This window comes from Ceratotherium simum, chromosome 7 (genome assembly GCF_057802395.1).
Source record: "Ceratotherium simum simum isolate JZ-2026a chromosome 7, ASM5780239v1, whole genome shotgun sequence".
NCBI lineage: Eukaryota > Metazoa > Chordata > Mammalia > Perissodactyla > Rhinocerotidae > Ceratotherium > Ceratotherium simum.
Window position 1 is genome coordinate 43043556 of NC_141906.1, and position 16312 is coordinate 43059867.

Consider the following 16312-nt stretch of genomic DNA (forward strand, 5'->3'; position numbering starts at 1 on the left):
AAACACCTGAAACATATCATTCATAACACTACAACCCACCAGATGTAAATCTTCTTAGCATTGACTTTCTATATGCCTAGTGAGAGACAGAAATATATTTAAGTGGTATATTATCAGGCAGTGGTAGAGCAAGACTTGAAAAGTTGACTTATTCTCTTGGAAAATGAACTATTATTGAGTGCTCATTCACCATTGGGGAGGAGCTAGGTCTTCACCAGAGGCTAGAGAAGTGAATCTTTGCTGGTCACTCATATTTATTACAGAACTTGTTAAAACAGGCCCTCTGTTAGTTGCTGGTGATGGAGAGACTTATAGTATAGCAGGGAGAGAAACGCATAAACTAATGATAACACAACTTAACGAGTTCTACATGAGGAGATCCAGAAAGCATAATGGAAATATAGTTTTTAAAGAGGTGTAATATTTGGGTTAGGAAATGGAGGGGGAAAGAAGGTATTTCTAGGTAAAAAGAAGTGAGATAAATGTAGGTATTAGTAGAGGCAGAAAAATAGAATATATACAGACAGAAGCATACCAAAGAAATGGCTGAGGCACGGTGTATTTGGGGCACTATATGCAGTTTGGCACTGCTGGGATATAGAATATATGTTTGGAGGAGCACTGGTAGTAGGGATATTGGTGGACAGATGGCTGGACCTCAGGTTGAAAAGGTCAATCTTCAAGGGCCAACTCTTTAAGGGCTTTGTGAGCCATATGAAGGAGTTTTAGATTTTCATATTGTAAGGCATATAATAAGCTACTAATTTGAAGATTGGGTGATGTGATCAGATTTGCACTCTAGGAAGATCACTCTGGCAGCTGTTGGGACAGGGTGGTGGAGCCATAATAGAGATTTAGGATATCACGTCAGTAGTTCAGACAATAGGTTATAGGGTCCTGATCCATGATAATATCAGTGAGAAGACAAAAGGTAAGGTAAAATAAGGAGAGAAAATGATTGGATGTGACTGATCAAGGAAAGTGAAGTCAAGAATGACACAGGTTTGGGCAACTAGGTTGAAGGTGTAGCTTTCATCCAGAGAGGAAATGTAAGAGGAAGAAGAGCTGTCAATGATAATGTTTAGAGAAGTGATGATGAAATCATTATTTAATTTCTTGGTCAAAATAATATTTTCCTCTGATGACCCGTCTTACATGTTAAAATTATCCAGGATGTAAAATACACTTAATTCTAAAAGTTGACTTAAATATTTGCATGAAGTAGATGCTTAAGAAATACCTGGTGAGTTTCAGCTGTACCTGACCACTTTTAAAAGATACCTTCCATCATGTCACACATTTTTAAATTGACAATTTTAGAAATAGCCTTCATTTAAAGAAATGAATTAAAAGTAAATAAAAAAAAATAAATCATAGCTGATAAAAATGAAACCATGTACTTAATCTGAATCTGCTTTCAGGAAACATATTCCATTCCTTGTACCAATTTAGTTCAAGGCAGTGCTGTCTGCATTACACAGACATTTCTGCCAAGAAACTGAAATGTCCTTCTTGTGTATACTTGCTTCGATGACCAAATCAGATTGGCTTTGGGCCTTAACTGGATTTTAACTCGGCAGAGTACTCTAGACAGTGGTTTTAAGTCTCACACAAAGAGAAAGTGGTAAGGGAAGGGGTTAACAGAAGAAAAAGGGGCAATGGATAATCATTTAGTTTGTCAAGGGGGTTAAACAGGAGGATATGACATCCAACCTAAATCAAACTGTAGTGATGATGATACTTGCTCAAATGCCTTTCTCAATCCTGACCTTTCATTGACTCCTACAAACTCTCTACCACCCTTTCAAATATAGTGTTAGTGTTTATAATTTCTAGCAGCTAAAGCCATGGATTCTAGAACCAAACTACTTGGAATAGAATTCAAGGTCCAACCCTTTCCAGCTGTCTGTCCTTGGGCAATTTGCTTAACATCACTGGGTCTCAGTTCTCTCCTGTATAAAATGGAGACACTAATGTTACCTGCCTCATGGGGTTGTCTTAAGGATTCCATGAATGTTTATGAGGTGTGGACAATAGTGTCTGCCACATTATAAATATTAGCTATCGTCATTCTGATCATCCTCCTTCCACATCCTACACTTCACCTTCTCTTCTGTAGATTCTGCCTGTTTATACTTTTAGCTGGAGTGCCTAAAAGTTTGATTTTAAATCCAGTAGTAGTGACTTCCTGACCCCATTCTCAGTGCCATTTCTCATCCACCTCTCCCAGCAGACCCCAATCCTTTCTTTCTTGCACTGAGAACTCAGGTATAAAATGCTGTAGACCCTGACTCATTAATTTTCACTGAAGTAAAGGCTACCTGCTCCTTCACCATGTTTGTTCCCCTCCAGAAATGGTGTGACTAAGGATGTGACAGGGCAGACTGGCTTCTCATTCAGAAGGTCAAGCTTTAGAGAAAGCCTTAAATTGTAGTGCATTTTAGGGCTAAAGTTCTGTGTTTTTTTTGCTGAGGAAGATTCGCCCTGAGCTAACATCTGTTATCAATCTTCCTCTATTTTTTGTATGTGGGTCACTGCCACAGCATGGCTGCTGATGAGTGCTGTAGGTCCATGCCCAGGAAGAGAACCCGGGCCATCAAAGTTGAGTGCGCCAAACTTAACCACTAGGCTACCGGGGCTGACCCCTAGGGCTAAAGTTCTTAACTGCAACAGTTGAGTTCAAACCCTGCTGTAATCACTCATCACTTTGGGCAAGTGTCTTCATCTCTCTAACCTTTAGTGTCCTCCTCAGTATAATGGGCATAACAAACCTTCTGAACAGGGTTGTAACAAATGAATTGGATTAAATAAATAGTACATGGGCATATGGCTCATCACCAATAATGGAAGATCTTGATAATAGTCAGTTTGATTCCTGAAGAACAAACACTGGAAGCATGACCTTTCAAATTTGAAAGGCATTTCTGGTAGCAGAAGTGAGTGGTAGGAGAATAGTTAGGCAAGGTTCCTCTGTTGTGTCTGAGAACAATCTGTATGTTTTTAAAATCTAGCCTCAATGATCTAGGAAATAATGCTGATTTTTTTCTAGCTCTTATATGTCACGCCATTTTTATAGGTATGGAAATGTGATATCAGTGATGACGAGAAAACCAACAAGTTTGTATTAGAAATCTTCTTCTATTGGTACATCTGGGAATCAGCGCATCTACTGTTAGCAATGCTTTTGCAAAAGTTTGCCTCCCGCTGCTTGCATCAAGCTCTCTGAACAAGCCCACGATGGCAGTCCTCTGTCACTGCTGCAAGCTGAGTACATCTTGAGCAGAAATGCTCTCTCCCACTGGAGCTGCCCAGAGAACCCGGCCTGCCACCTAGTGGCTAGGAGAGGGACCTAGTTTGCTGACTGCTGGGGGCAGGGATGAGGGTTGTGGGGGCAAGGAAAGGAGGAAAGAAAGGGATAGTCTGTAAACAGTTGACACATAGAGGCTGGTTCTTCGCAAGCATCACTAAGGATGGTTGGAAATGCCCTGGAGTTTAAAGGCTGTCTGCTCCTTTCAGCCCACAACTCATTCCCTGTCTGGCACCACTCTCCCTGGAGATACAGTCACAAAGCAGTGTCTGCACAGTGAACACAATTAAATGAAAGCCTCTGGAAATGTCCAAGGGGACATTAGATAACATGTGCTTTGATGCAGGGATTTGGAGTTTGAAGGTGAAAAAGACAGGCAAGACATCAGAAGTCTGCATCTGTTTAGCTCCAGTTCAGCACATTAGCATTCTGCTAAAGTGGCTTTGTAAGTTCTTTTTTGAAGTCAATTTGCTCAGTTTTTCTCAGGTATCATCAGACATTTCAAACATCCTTTAGATTAAAACAAGTCCTAAAGTTAGACTTCCATTGTGAGTGGATGTCAAAGTCAGTTTTGTTTTTTTTTGTATTTTCATTAGTTAACCAATGAAAGGGAAAAGTGCTTGCTAGTCCATTTGGGCTAGAACATTTGGTTTCCATTTTGCTGTCCTAGCAGGCACTAGCTCTGTGCATGGAGGAGAAAAGCCTGCTTTTGCCCTCGTCCATTCTTCAGCAATAGGCTGCACCCTTGGCTTTACCCAGTGGCTGGACAGTCCCTGAGAGAGGTGTCCACAGTTCACTCTGAACTCAAGTTCCCTCTCATTTCCCTCAGATGCTCCTGCTGTGCCTTTTTTTTTTTTTTTTTTTTGCAATGTCATAACGTGTCTGCCTGAGTCAGAGCACACTGTCTGGTGTGTCTGACTCTCACCAATGCATCAAGTGGGCCCTGTTCTCCTCAGCTTCTGACCAAGACACTGGTGGGACCCAGAGTGAAGTGGACACAATGCAGCAGAGGGGAAAGTTAAGATGGGTGGTGTAGCACAGTGCAGCCTTTTATCCTTTGAAGAGCATAAGTAGGAGGGCTCAACAGGGCTTGTGCTCCTCTTTACCCCCTGTGCTACCACAACAGCGGTTACTGAGCTCCTGCTCAGAGCCAACCTGGGGATGAATAAGAAAATGTTTTTGTCCTCAGTGATCTCTGGTAGAATATGTGTGTGTGTGTGTGATACATATGACCAGAGTAAAACCTCGTAGAATGTCATGGATTCTCACAGGAGTTTTGTGTGGAGAAGATCAAAATCTCTCTCCCTCTGCCTGAGCCAAGATGGCCTATATCTTTTAGGGAGTGTTGTGGTCGGGATAGGATCATTTATTTGAGTTCCAGGTCTTTCAGAGGGCGTATTCTATTGCTGCTGTAACAAATATTCACGAACTTAGTGACTTAAAACAATACAAATTTATTATTTCACAGTTCTGGAGCTCAAAAGTCCAAAATGACTTTCACTGGGCTAAAATCATGGTGTTAGCAGGGCTGTGTTCCTTCTGGAAGCTCTAGAGGACAATCCATTTCCTTGCCTTTTCTAGCTTCTAGAGGCTGCCTGTATCCCTTGACTTCTAGACCCTTCCTCCATATTCAAAGCCAGCAGAGTAGCATCTTCAAATCTCTCTGACTCTGATACCTCTGCATTCCTCTTATAATGACTCTGTGATTACTTTGGGCCCACCTGGATAATCCAGGATAATCTTCTTTTCTCAAGATCTTTAACATAATCACATCCACAAAGTCTCTTTTTCCATGTAAGGTAACATATTCACAGGTTCCAGGGAATGAGATGTTATCCTGTTTGGGGGCCACTATATTGCCTACTACAGAGGACACTCATGTTGATATCATACTATTCCATCACCACCCTTGTTCTACCCATGCCATCTAAGATTGAAGACATTTTCTTTGTTTGTTTCATTTTGCTTTTGTTTTTATGACAATATTATATGGTCACCACGCACTGAGATTCTAGCCAAATTACATCCCAAGGCCTTTTCACATCCTCGGTTAGTTAACCACGTCCTCCCATTCGGCACTGATGTAGCTGTAGTTTGGACCTGAGGGTCGGGGAATGGCAACTGGTCTTCTGATTGGACATTGGCTCCAGTGAGGAGTGTACTCCCCACAGTCAGAAGGGGAGAAGGTGGAAGAAAATTTTAGAGTCATCTCTGAGACTGCTGTGGAATTTACCAGATGAGCAGAAAATGGAAAGTATGCTTAATAACCCAACCAATAGCAGGCCTCTTGTAATAGCAGTGTTACCTTACCCCCAGGTGGGCAGGCAATGCCCTAGAGTTTAATGACCCCACAGAGCAAAAGTCCTAATATGGGGCCACCAGGAAGGAGGAACAATTACCCACTTGATATATCCTCTTGAAGGCTTATCAATTATGCTATTGTGGACAAAATATAGTATTTGGACTCAGACGACCTTGGGTTTGAATCCCACCTGTGTCCCTTAACAGCTGTGTGATCTTGGACAAATCACTTAAACTCTCTGTGCTTCACTTTTCTCACTTTTTTTTAAAACAGAGAATAAGAACATCTAGTTCACATGGCTGTTGTGAGCTTAGAATATGTAAGTCAGTGGTTCTCAAAGTGTGATCCGTATGTCAGTAGCACATTAATCAATATTACCTGGGAGCTTATTAGAAATGCAAACTCTTTGGCCCCACTCCAGACCTACTGCACCTGGGCTTGGGAGCTTTATTCCGTGAGATACTAATATATAAAACGCACGTACAGTGCCTCACACATGCTGATTGTATTATCCTTTCTCCACCGGGAGCTTCATTAGGTTCACCAGGCTTTGCTCTTTGGTTATTGTTTGTTTTGGAAGAGTGAGGTCAGCAACAGATCTATGTTTGTTTACCAAGTCATGGTCTTTCTGTGTGTCTCCAACTAAAAAAGCCACACGAATAACAAACTACAGAAAACAGCATTATTGGTTTGCATTTTTGGCCGTGCCACTTGAACTCAGCAGAGGGAGAGTCACGTTCTCCAGCAGCTCTGCCATTGGGAGTGAGCTGTTGCGATGCCCGAGAGCAAGGCCAGGCAGCAAGCTTGTGCGCATGAGGGATGTTGTGACTAGTTCCTTCCATTGCTTTTTTTTTTTCCCCCTAAACATAAGTGAACAACATGAGCACACACTTGCCTCACCAAAGAGAGCTTCGTATTATGTTACTTACAGAATTTACCACAGTGATTTGTCATCTAGTTTCTGCATCATTAGGTAAAATGGATCCACATATTTTGGGCTAAGTTAAATCACATTTTTTTTTTCATGAAGAGATATGAATGCACTGCCAAAACTACAAGGAGAATGAGAAAAATGGCTAACATGTTGAAACCGCCTTTAAACTCTGAGGAAAGCCTGATTTCTAAAAAAAACATTTTAACAGAGACTTCTTAACCTGCCTCCTAAGAATACAGTGGAGATTTGGAGGGCCATGAGCCCCTGGAATAGAGCAATGATTTACTAGTAATTCAGGCCAGATTCCCAAAGTCAAATATTTCCATTTCAGTAACTTTCCTGAAGTCATGGAACCTCCTCATATTATGTCACCAGAGCTGTATATTGGGTAGATGCGAACTGAGATGACCCCATGATTAGGGAAAAGGAAACTCACATCTCATGAGCCTGGACTGTGGGACATACTCTGTATTATGCTCACAATGACGCTGTGAACATAGTACAGAGTATGATGAATATTATCATTCTCATTTTCCAGAGGCTCTGAGAGTTAAGGGCTTTGTCTAAGGTCCCAGCTAGTAAGTGGCAGATCCAGGATTGAAATCCATGTCTTTGTTGACATGGCTTACTTCCCTTCATCACACTACTTCTGCCAAGTTATAACATGAGAAGTAGTGACAGGCTACCTTGTTCTCTGATGTCACCTTGACTGGGATCTGTCTGTATACCAAAAAAAAAAAAAAAAAAAAAAGTCACCTTCAGAGTCATTTCTCTGGGAGTAAAAATCAGAATCAAAATATGAATATTTATGTGGCAGAAATACATTCACAGTGACCTTATTTATGAACAACAACAACAAAATGGGATACATGGTTGAGAAAATGAATCCATTAGAATGAAAAAGAGCTTTGAAGATATATAGACCTGGGTTTGAATCCCAAATTTTGGCTTTACCGCTTATTAAATATGCACTAAATAAAGCTTGCTTAACCTCTACATGTCTCAGTTATTATTTTTTTCTTATCTGTGGATGGGGGTAATCCTATTATAAAATATTGTGTGACAACCCAATGAGACAATATATATAAAAGTACTTAGCACAGTCTCTGTAATAAAGTAGTTGCTTGGTAAGTGTTCACTGCATAAAGGATGAAGCAAGTCACTAATAATCATTATTGTAAAAGCACAAATTATTCTCCCGCAGAGAGAACGGGTGAGAACACATAAATTTGGGTTGGGGATGGGTGGGGAGGCATCAAGTTGATGTTGGGAGGTGGCCATGTGTATGATGAAATTGCATGTCTAAAGTGAATGTTACATGGAGAGAAGAGGCTCTGGAAAGGAAGTCAGGAGAGCTGGAAAGTGATCAGCTGACAGCTCCCCGGGCTAAGCGTCTTTCCCACCAGTCTCCCCAGCCCATTTCCTGTCACCTCTCAACATACATTTTACATGCTGTAATTCCCTGCACATACCAGGGTCATACCTCTGTTCACGTTGTTCCTCAGAACAGTGTATCCCATGGTTTTCACCTGGCTTGCCTAATCTTCCATCCTTAGGGATTCAACCCAGGTGTTGCTCTTCTAGGAAGCCTTCCCAAAACCTCCAGATTGGACAGAGTGCCCTCTTTAGTGATCTCTGACTTCCCTGTGCATTCTCTCCTTTATTACTTCACACAAAGTACTGATTTGTGTATGAGTTGGTCTTCCTCAGTACTCTGTGAGCTGCTCCTAAGGGCAGGGTTTGTGTATTTTATTCATCTTTGTACTCCTAGAACTCGGCAATGTACCCAGTATACAGTGATTACTGTAAAAACCCTGGGAGGAATTAACTGGACTCAACCAAGGTGGGGAACATCAGGTTTCCTGCCTATTTCATGAGATTTTATATGAGATTAGACATACCAAAAAAAAAAAAAGAGAAGAAATATATAGGAACGTAGTTTGAATTCTCAGGATTACTTACTATTAATAAGTAAAAATGAATCAGTCATATTTTTCTCACAAACAAAATCTATATAGATATTTAAAAAGCATCACTACATAGAAAAGATTTCAGGCAGCTCTTAACATTCAAATTTTATCTCAGAGGCTTCTGTGTACTTTATTCATGCAACAAAAAAGCAAAGTAAATCAGGCTCAGCTGAAGGTACGACCATGTCAAGAAAGTACAGAGCAACAAAGATCCAGGGAGCAGTTTTCAGGGAAATTCCGTGGAGGAGAGTCGCACTCCACACCCATTCAATCCCCAGGTTTTCTCAGTTCAGGCTACGATGTATTAAGAGCTGGATTGGGAACATCGTTCAAGGGTTACCTGCATGGGCTCTGAAGCCAGCCTGCCTTTATTGTAATCCTGCCTCTTCTGCTTACTGTCTGTATAGGCTTGAGCAAGTAAATTAGCCTCTGTTTACCTCAGTTTCCTCATCTATAAAATGAAGATTGTTTCGAGGATTAAAAGAGTTAATACGTGTAAGGGGTTTAGAGCAGTGCCTGGCCCATAGCAAGTGCTCAATAAATATAATTATTCACCATCTTTAGCCCTTCTTTGTTCACTGGCAAATGCCAATGTAGATCAAACATCATTATCCATCCATCCATCCATCCATCCATCCATCCATCCATCCATCCATCTATTCATTTACTTAACAAACATTTCTGAGCGCTGACTGTGTGCCTGGCACTGTGCCGGGTGCCAGTGGCACAGAAAATGAATAAGACATGGTCCCTGTGCTAAATAAGTTCACGGTATAGTGTGTGAGTGTGTGTGTGTGTGTGTAAGGGAGTCTTACAATTAAACAGGTAATTATAACACAGGATGATAAATGCTCTATTGGGAGAAGCACATGGCTCATTTGGATCATAAGGAGGGGGACCTCATGCAGTCTCAGATGGTAGGACAGGCTTTCTAGTAGAAGTGATGTTGAAGATGAGTATGAGTAGGCCGAGTGAGTTGAGGGTGGGTGGGGCAGGTGTATTTTATACCAAAGTAGCTGCCTTGATAGAGTCCTGAAAATAAGAAAATTGTGAGTGGGTCAGTATGGGGAGTCAAGCAGGGAGTGACTAGATGCAAGGCTGGCTGGGGAGAAGGAGTCACACAGGGGCCTTTCCTACCAGGAAAAGAAAGTTTGGCTCTGTCCTATCCTAGCCAGTGGAGAAGCCCTGAAGGCATCTTAGCAGGGATTAAAGTATTTAAATAGTTTCTCTTGTTTGATTTGCTTCCTGCTTTTACCTTTGGGCCTCTCTGGTCCCCTGTAGACTCCTATCATGGCAGTATATCACTTTATGGAACTTATATGTTTCCAATTCTGTCTCAGGAGACTGAGAGCTCCTCAAAAACTGTGTTCTATTTATCTCTGTAACACCAGAATCTATAACAGTGCTTGGCACAGAACAGGCACTCAATGGAAGCTTGATTAAAAAAAAAGTCTGGTTTTAGAAAAATGTTTTTGTCTTATAGTTTTAGAACAAAGCATTATCAGATAAAATCTGAGTAATCAAGTCAACAAAGAGAGTGGTCCTGCTCATGGTGATGGCAGTGTGAGCCCTAAGAGCCAGTGCCCACCAGATTCATGGTCTGTCTAATACTGAGCGCAGCTATGTGCCAGGCTCTATGCTAGGCACTGAGGGAGATATAAATACTTTTAAGACAGCATTAGATAGTTGTGAAAATATTGCATATGTACACAAAACAAGCCCTGTATCCCCAGGGTCTAGCACAGTGCCTGGCAATGCTCAGTTCTCAGTAAATGTTTGTGAATAAATAATAAATGAAGAAGATGTGAGGAATGTGTGCTAAATGTTCTAAGAGTCCAGATGAGGGACAGTCAGTGAGATAGTTTAATCTTATAGGGTTTCATTGAGGAACCTGGGCCTTGGAAGATCAAAAGGATCTAGAGAGATAGAAGGAAGTGGCAGAAGATTATAAAGAGGGAGAAATAGCATGAACGTCACTTCATCCAGGCTAATAATCCCTTAATGAAATCTGAGCAATTGGAAATCATCAAAGCTCTAATAATAGTTGAAGTATATTGGAATTCACACAAGAGAACCAATTTTCCAGGCAAATTGTAATTTGGGCAATGGATGTGAAGGGCTAGTAGTTGCTTTAGCAGAGAGCCTAAGTGGGCTCTCATGACAATGTTAATTAAAGCAAAGTTAATTAGTTAATTAAAACAAAAGCAGAAAATTATAGTTTCTAAAATTAAGGTGGAGGCAATGCTAATGTTCTGCCACCTAACTAGAATCCCCAGGCAGGGTTTTACCTTCTGAGAAAATTTATAATTTATAGCTATACCCCTCTGTCATTATTTTAGCTGTGGAAGGCCCACCGCATCTTAAAACTTCAGCTCTATGACCCTGGAAATTCTGAATCTTGTAGAGCCAGAACTTTAGACTCATCAAATTCAATGCTTTATTTAGGCCAGAACTGGTTTTGTGTTCATTTGTCAATTTGCAGCTGAAGTAAGGCCTTAAACGGAAGCATGGCATTATCTGCTTGACAACGATTTGATGCTGCACCATGTCGTGCTGGAAAATTAGTGTCTAGAACCAAAATGTTAATCACAGGGACCTCTATACATTGATGGCATAAATAGTATGTTTCTATATAAAAAAATCTGTAGTGACTCACTCCCTTTTAAATAAAAATTTCCCTTTGCTATTTCAGTGAATTGAATGACTGACTCTGGGCACTTTTCTTTTTTGTGCTCTAGGGTGAACCTATTTAACTTCCCAGAAACTGCTAGATCTGTTAGAATTAGCTCTATTCTTCCCTTAGGTGCTCAGAGAACAAAAGTGATTCTTTCTCTATGACTAGAAGTAGAAAGTGGCTCCCTCTGGCCCCCTTCACAGTGAAGATATGAACTACTCTTCAGACCCCCAAAAACATGTCTTCTCTTTCAGCTATGATGATGTTATCCAAAGTGAATCTCCTTTGTAGTATCAATTCTCCAGAATGTTAAGAGAGTTACTTGAAAAAATAGTCCCATATTCAATAAGCTTGGGAAAAGATGGAAAAGAATTAACAAATGAATTATTGGTTTCTATACTGCAAGACTTCTCAGTGTTTATCTCCAATAAAAGAATAGAGTAGTCAGAGTTTTTTCAAACTTGTTTGACCAAATAATTTTTTTTCATAGAGCAATTTGTGAGACTATCTTTCCAAAGAATACATTCTGAGAAAAGCTTGGCTATAAGGCTAAAAAACTATGGTCTGAATTAAAAACTGCTCCATAACTTACTAGTAGTGAGACGATGGGCAAGTGTTTTCATCATGCTGGACCTCAAATTCCTCATTTGAAAAATGGGAATGATTATTGCTTCTACTTTCAATATTTTGTGACCACTAGACAATTCTATTACTATTACTACTACCACTAATACCACCAGGTACTGCCATTTTACATGGTAGACACTATTCATTGATTTATCCGACAAGCACTTGACACCTCCCCTCTCTTTCAGTTTCCATTATAGAAGATGTAAAAGTGAAATGCACACTTTCTTATACTCTCTTGCAGCTAGTGGTTGCTACATGAGACATTTTTGGCCAATGAGACATAAAGGCAATTCTTACGGGACTCTGAGAAGACTATTGTTTTCCCTAATAAAAGGATGCAATGCATGGAGCCATGGCAGCCATCATGCAAACCATTAGTAAAAGGCCTGGAGAATAGTAGGGTAGTTGGCTCTGGCATGAGTGAGCCTTGGAGGAATGCCAGGAACAGTCTACCTGTGGATTTCATGTAGCATGTGGAAAATGAAACCCATAAAAATCATATCAGTCTCTGAAAATCAGGTTTTTCTCTTACTTGCAGGTGAACACATTTTTAAAAGTTTTATCTACCATTTATTGAGTGTTTTCTACATGCTGATACTAAGCATTTAACACATATCACTTCATTTACTCCTCACAACAGGAATTATCATCTACCATTTTACAGTTGAGGAGACAGATTGAAGTACCTTGTTGAAATTCACACAGCTGGATTTGAATTCAGCTGTGGCTCCAAAGCCAGAACTGTAAACTAGCATGCTGTGTTTGTATCTACTGTCTCTATGTACACTGCTCCAAGAGTGTATACTGACTTTTGGAAACATAGTCACTATAATTTGGGAGATATTATTATATTTTTCATTGTAAAGTATGCAATTAGTGTCCTCTTTAACATGGAGCCCTTGCTGTCTGCCATGACATGTGGAAGGGACATGTGAAGGCCTTTTCAGAAACAGAGCCCAGACCAGTCTGAGCTTACAGCAGCCTGCTTCTCCACACACCAGATGGAAGAGAGCAGAACCAGGCTGGGCCCAGCAGAGCAGCTGCTCTCCCCAAAGACCTACATCTAAAGATTTAAGTTACCTATTTAAGCCCATGTTAGATCCCAATAGATGAGCTCATTAGCATATTACAGAATTCAAGCCTGAGAAGCACAATTAATGAAGGTAATTTAGAATAAAATGTGAAAATATTAGAAGCACTCCAGTTCACTTGTTCCCCATTATTTAAGCCCCGTGTGACAGGCAATGTGATACACACTGGCCTTTATAAAGCTGTAAACTAAAAGGGGAGAGAAATCCATACATAACCAGTTATATCGTACAGTGTGATAAATGCTATATTAATGTTCTGAACATCTTGATTGTGGATCACAGAGAAGAAATACTTAGTTTGAGAGCTCATAGGAGTCATAGAGGAAAGGAATTTTAGTTTGGATCAATTTATTTCTTAGGATTATAGCTTTAAAAGAGGGGAGCAGGCATGGGATGTATGTGATGCAAGGGTTTTATAGCTTTCTCGGGCCTTTCTTCTTCTCAATATCAAAAGCAGGTTCCAGCCTCAATATCCTGGTTAATGCCAAAAAAGAAGTATCTATGTAACCAGACTATAGCCTGTCTCAGCTATAATCATGTGGTTAGACCAGCATTTGCCACAACCGCATACAAGAAAAACCAACAATTGCCACAGGTCCTTCCTTACCCTCTTTGATATTCAAATACCCAAATGTATTGACTGCAAAGTCCAATCATCAAGAACCAAATGATGCTGTAGGGAAAACAGGTTAAAATATTGCCGCAAATCCTGAGAATTCCTGTTTTCTATTGGCACTATCAGTAAATTTTGTTGATGTTGCTCCTTTATTTATTAAAGTAGAAATGAAATAGTTGAAAATAGTAATATAATATTACTGGAGGAATATTGGAATTATAGCAAAACATGAGACCAATGGATGGGATTAATGACCCGACTCTTGAACAGGAAGATGACCACAGGAGTGCAGGGGGTATTTGTGAGGCAGATCACTGTAGGCTTAATCATATGAAAGTTAGTAAAACCACAAGGGGGTAGTACTTGAAGACAAGCAAAAAATACCCCACAAATCCATTCATTCAACAAACATACCAACAAATGATTATTGTCTTCTATGTGCCAAATACTCTTCTCATACTTCCAGGAACTGGAGGCAGAGTGATGAGCAAGGAAGACAAGTCTCCCACTCCCAAAGAGCTTACTCTGCCTTCACTGGGACAAAGGCTATGATCTACAGTCTGGCAAGGAGCTGGGCAATCTAAAGATGGAGATGCCCTGGAAAGCCCAGAGAGTGTAATCAATGTGTCTATAGATTTCTACTGCCTTTTATGATGCTCTCTTTGTTATTAAGATGATCCTGATTGCATACCTGACACAGAGACTTTCAGGTGTGGAAGAAGACTGACAATTGTTAACTTGGTTAATAATAATAGCAAACACTTAAGAAGTGCTTACTGCATGGCATATACTTTATATGTATTTACTCATTTATTTTCACAACCCTTGTATGAAGTCTGTATTTCATTATCTCCATTCATCAGATGAGGAAATCGAGGCATAGAGAGATGAAGTGATTTGCTTATGGTTACACAGCTGGTAAGTGATGCTGTCAGTATTCAGTCCCAGCGCCAACCTTCAATACAGTATCTACGGTGTGCCTGGCCTTTACACATATTATTTCTTTCACTCTTGACAATCCTACGGTGAAGATGATGTGATCTCAACTTGGCAGGTGAAGAGAGAAGAAATGGCAATGCCAGTGATCAAACTCAGGAGAATTTGGCTACAAAGCCAGTGCCCTTCACCATCGATCCATGCTGTCTCTCTTAGAGAGAAACATGCTGCCCTAGTGAGTTTCTGGGGTGCTTAGGTACAGACTCACAAATCCATCCCTCCAGAAACCTGTTTGTTTTATCTACGAGGATGCCCTGGAAGATTTTATTTGAAGGAGTTTAAAGAAAGGCTGATAAAATAAAAGTTTGAAAAAATAAATTTTCTTAGACAAAATAAAAGGCTGATCTTGCAGAAGTTTCAGAAAAAGAATGTTTTAGAGAGGAGTCAGGAAGGCAGATGGAATATATGCTAGCAGGTTAGAGATATGGAAGGCCTTCTGTGTCTAGACCGTGACATTGCCAGGATTTACTAAAGAAGTAGAAGACACAGTTATTTTCCTCGAAGTTTACAATGTAGGCGAATAGCTTGCACGATATACATGGAAAGAGATGAGAGGCATACGGGAAAGAGATGAGAGGCATACAGGAAAGAGATGAGAGGTATACAGGAATTAGAAAAGAATTGAAAGAGGCAAAGCTACAAGTTAGTAACACAAATGAATTGGGCCATGTGGATAAACTCCAAGTGTCTTGTGAGTCCTTTTCAGTCCTCAGCAGACACAGTATCTTTACCATCACCATAATTCAGACTTTGAAGAATTAGGGCTGATAGAAAAGTAGGACTTTTTGTGTGGGCTAAATGATGATATAAGAGAATTGTTGAAGCAATAGTATTTAGCTATTTATCTTTACTTGAAAGATATTTATCTTCCATTTATTTATCTAGATTTTAGGAATACTGTCAAATCTCTATAGAGTAGGCAGATGATGTCCTGACTAGCTCTTTTGATATGTTCTTCTTAAACAGAGGAGATCCTTATTCCCAGTAACAGTCTATGTAGCCTTTTTAGTACCTCCAAGTGTGTTCCCAAGCCGCTGTAAGATGAACTCCTTGCCTTGTGAAGTGCCTTAGGGGGCATTAATCAGAAAAGGATGTCCCTCACATGAGCGGAAGTCATTGGCTGTTGGCCTCAGATTCTTTTCAGATGGCAATTGTCCAATAACTACTACCTGTGGTACTGAACTTGGGGGGTGGGATGGGACGATGGGCAACAGAGAAAGTGAGAAGCTGGCTGGTTGTTTAGGAAATTATATGCAAAGCCATCTTGTTGTTTTGCCCCTTTCAGCTACTTAGATGTTTCCCAAGTTGCCCATTAAGAAGTAAAATATAAATTCTACATTCTCGTGCCTCTGTGGGATGGGACATTGGGCTCTTCTGGGCTTGGAAAAGGTTCAGGCACATGCACGTGTAGTCAGATGTGTGAGGCTCTTGGTGCTCTGCCCTCAGCGTGATCTTCCTTGTTAACAATGATCTTGTCTACTCTGTTCTGGTGAACTAGAATTTAGTCCACAAGGTATCTCTTTCCCCTCAGGACCTGGAGGTCCTTGCCTTGGCTCAATGACTTAACTGTACTCTCCCTGCCCTCTCACCTCACTTCCCTTTTGCTGTAACTCTTTGCTTTTTTTCTTTATCTCAACTTCCATGTTTCTGGCCCAGGCCTAAGTAACTGGGCCTACATTCAATTAACCCCACAAAAACCATTCAATGAGAATGTCCAGAGCCCCTTTCCCAGCACTCTGCCTCCCACAGTTTCATTCCCTCAGGTATTTCCCATTTAAAAGATCCAGGAAGC

At 40.5% G+C, this 16312-nt stretch overlaps 1 protein-coding gene across 1 annotated transcript in view; it reads right to left on the reverse strand.

The window, feature by feature from the left end:
• The window catches only part of GRM5 (glutamate metabotropic receptor 5), a 668354-nt gene that overhangs the window by 40972 nt on the left and 611070 nt on the right, over positions 1-16312 (reverse strand). The window lies entirely within an intron of this gene.